We start from the raw sequence: 4,258 nt of genomic DNA, 5'->3' as shown, positions 1-4,258 counted from the left end.
CGGTGGAGCCTACCAGCATCCTGCTGAGTGCCATGATTTCTTTCGACACCATCATTTTCTTAGAGAAGGGCAGAAGAAAAAGATAAACTATATTTTGCCGCAATTAATGACATGATATATAATAACACATCAATCGTACAGTTTGCAGGGTTTAAGTGTGTCCAGCAAGTTTATCTGTCAATTGTAATCCTGCATGCTTTTCTTTACTGGCTTGAGATAATGTACGATAGTGAGTTACTACCTGAGAAAGATGGAAATGAAAATTAGACGAAAAATGTTATTTCTGGACCTCTTTCAGTTTTCAGGATTTACTTCCCAATATGATTTTACAATAACTGCAAAAATGTTAGTAATTGAAAAAGCACAATTAAGTCCACACTTAAAATCTGCAGGGTTCATTTAGAATCAGTTGCTCAGGTAACAGTTCATGAGATAAGTGCTCAACCTTTGGATGGTACCTATGATTGAATATGAACCTATTTTCCATATTATTTTTCACCTGTGGGTGAGTTAAAAGAGAACAAGTTCAGATCAGAATCAGGAAAGCCTGTGGAAAAGCTGATAAGCAATATTATAAGTAAGTATTCCAGTGTTACTTTGGTCAGTGCTGGCAGCAAACAGCGACCACAGATGATTGAAATTTATGACTTTGGTTCCCCTCAGGTGAACTCTGAAACTTTCCAGGGCTGAATTCTGTAAGCAGTCAGAGACTGAGACGTGATTTGTGCATGAGGAGGTCCCGCGTTTTTAACTTGAATCAGAGGCGGTTATAAACTGTTTGCCTAGAGGTATTTTCCTGATCCCCAGGGTGTGTGCGGGTGGACTCAGTCTTCAGGGACGCGGGGAGCAACCGGAACGAAGGTCTGCCAAGTACCCCCCAGTTGCCAGAGATGAATTACCGCCACGGCCTGTTTGATTAACATCTGTAATTTCCCATATAGATGGATGGCCTCTCACCACCTGTCAGTTCTGCCCCAGTACATTTCTCGGTTCTTTTTCTGCTGTGGTAACTAGGCGATTCGATGCGCAAGGCGCCTATGGGGTGTCAGGGCAGACTCAGATAAGGCATAGAAATCAGCCTCTGTGGCAGAAGGTGACAGGAGGAGGGGTTCTTAGCGTGCAGCGTGTCCTGTGTCTCTGGATGAACCGTCGGCTGCTGAGGGCGTGCATGCTGAATTGGCGCTTCTTTGTATCAAGGCTGTTACCAGTGCCCCCGTGCGGCGACCTAAGCCAAATCCTATGGCAACTCGACTGGCCGACTCTCGGACTTGAACATAGCGTCATCCTCCACCATTTGACAGGAAGGAGCACCGCTTCCATGGTCCTCGCTTTGTGGTGCTGCCCGGCGCCTAAAATACCGTAATTTCTCCTGCTAAATTCCTCTGCTCCTTACAGATCATCCTGATTTTGCCACAGCAGGCCACCGAAGCGCGGCAGAGCCTGTCAAGCTCCGCGTGCCTCTCGGGGCGTGCACCGCTCTGCAGGCTGGGCACCTTCTGTCCACCAGGTGTTTGCCTGCGGGAGTGGGGTGGAGGAAGATCATGGTCCTGAACACCTATATAACTGGTGCAAGCTCCAACTGATAATACACATGATTGTTGCCAAACTGATCAATTTCTTCGGAGACTCAACCGCTCTGACGCTATTGGATGATGAAATATCTCAGCCATTTGGTTTTGAGAAGTATTCTATGTGGTCACGATGTGAAGTTATATTTTCTTTGGATCTCTAAATATATTCTTGTTTGAAAAGATTCGATGTATTTACAGGTTTTCCCTAAACTCTTCAAACTCTGCTCAATTTCCAAGGGTTACTTCCTCACTTCCTTTCTTAACACCTAACAAATTCTCAGAATTATTGAAATATCCCTTTAAAATTTTTCCTCCTCACAGAAGAAAATGATTTCTGAACTAATACTTCTAGAAATATATATCCTGATTCAATAGATATTAGTGGTTAAAAATAAAAAATCTCATCTTCATTATGGTCAGGATTAATATGTTATCAGTCACAAGTGATATTAATGGATTTTTATAATAAAAGACTGAGTTTTGAAACATGCTTTACTATCTAATGGACTCATCATCTGTTTATAAGGTCTTTAAGAAGAAAACTACCCCTTCCTCCAGAAACCTTCACGAATCTGATTCCCATGTGCTGACTGTGAGGTTATGGTGGGTAGTTATGGACTCAGCCAGACTAGATCAATTAAGGAAACAAGAACAACATCTACACAGAAACATCACCAAAATTCTTTAGTAACTATAACAAGCATTCAGATATCAAAATGGACTCTCAGAGTTATTTAAACAAAAACTTATTCCCAGTGAGAGGCGTCGTCACACATACAGAATATATAACTTAACTAAATTGTGTATTCTATTTATGTCAAATCGTGCTGTGGTTCTTATCATTATTAATGAGAAAAAATCAATCAAATATTACATTACTAATTGCTCAAATCTTGATCTCCAGCATACATAGTTGAAGAGTTTAGTTGTTGATTGATTTAATGATTGGTTAATAGTATATGGTTTATTAAAAGTGTAAAAGCAAGAAAATAGATTTCTTCAAGTTCATGAAAATAAGTTTGAAGGAGCAAAAATAATAATGAGAGCATTGTATTAAAAGTAGATTGTCAGAGTTTATGTTAATATACAAAAATAGGATCAGTCCAGGAACAAATCCATCTGTCATTTTACGAAACAGATTTTAAAAACAGATAAAATTAGAGACTACTAAACGTCTCTAATCATTGATATGAAGTATTTCATTGCATTGTGACAACTGCTGTTTTTGGAGTTGTACTGAACCGGTGTTTTTTAAAGTAATTTATGCCACATGCATGCTCATTATACTTATGAAAATTACATATTGTAGTTTCCAAGGAAGAACAAGAACTATCCAGATTAATGTTATCTGTTGGTGCACGCCGCTTGATTCGATATAATGAAAACCTGTGGTAAACAAAGAATGCCATGGTTTTTCAGTGGGTATAGTCTTCTGAATGCCCATCACATGTTTATTTTAGAATTTAAATAGGGATTAATTAGTTCTGAGACTACAAAGTTGTTTTGAATGATGGAGCAAAAGCTACTTAGGAGTTGTCTTCAGAGCCGTGAGACAGAGGCAGGCCACCACAGACAACACAAGCGAACACACTGCAGGGGTCCCGAACAAACCGCGAGGGTCCCAGGGGAAGACATCTGGGCAGTGGGCAGGGGCAGCCTGTCCCCATTCTGTCTTGCACAGACAGCCAAAATTACTGGCCTTTAGAATATTGCCTATCTAAAAATGGTGGATACTACTGATGGTTAGACGTCTCTAACTGCTAAATGAGTGTTTCGCATTCTTAACACAAATCCTCCCTGTCTACTTTGATACTCAGGTCCCAGACTCATCACAACAGATTTCTAGCACTGAGGCAAACTTTTGTATTGTCATCCCAGTGTGTGCTTTTCAGTGTTTTATTGATTTTGTGGGCACTGTATTTTGGACCTATCCTTGTAAATGCATAGAGACATATGTGGCTTCATTGGTAATTCACAAGCAAAAGATGACATGACGCGGACTACCTGTATGGAAAATGTATGATTGAACTCATGTGTAATGGATACTTAAATTCTGCCTCCTCAAGACATTCCACTGACTCAGATTCCTATCTGATTGCATGAACGGCTCCTAGTACATATTTGTTGTAAATAAAACTGAATTGTACTGAATATGTTTTTCTCATTAAAAACATTGCTCACTCTTCTTAACTTCTTCAGTTCAAATCATAATGCTTTCTCCTCTCTCCACCCCCTCCGCTTCTTTGGGACCAAATTAAGCCTTCTATTTCTGATATATTATTCCCATTTCCCTGGAGAGCGCTCAGGAAAGTAGCCAAACTTGTCACAAAGGACTGTGGAACAGGAAGACGTCTCCAAGTGTGAGAGAAACAACGACTACCAGAAACTAAGCAGCACCCTCTGTGGTTTGGGCAGGGATTGCAGCATGTTGCTTGCTATCTCCACACCTGAGTTTCTCTAAATAGACTTTAAGAAATTGTACAATTCCCGTCTTGTCAGATTTCATGCACATGGGCTTGGCTGCCCCGGAGTTCAGGATGACCGAGATCATTAAAACTCATTTCATTTAAGACTCAGTTTGAGTTAATTTGAATCCCTGAGGTAACGGGTGTAATTGGTTTTTCGGAAAAGCAGGATGCTAACAAAATAGGTGTCGTTGCTCTATGGAGGTCATGTGTATAGTTGTT

The sequence above is a fragment of the Ursus maritimus genome, unplaced genomic scaffold, assembly GCF_017311325.1.
Source record: "Ursus maritimus isolate PB19 unplaced genomic scaffold, ASM1731132v1 scaffold_18, whole genome shotgun sequence".
Classification (NCBI taxonomy): Eukaryota; Metazoa; Chordata; class Mammalia; order Carnivora; family Ursidae; genus Ursus; species Ursus maritimus.
Note: the sequence above shows the minus strand (reverse complement) of the source record.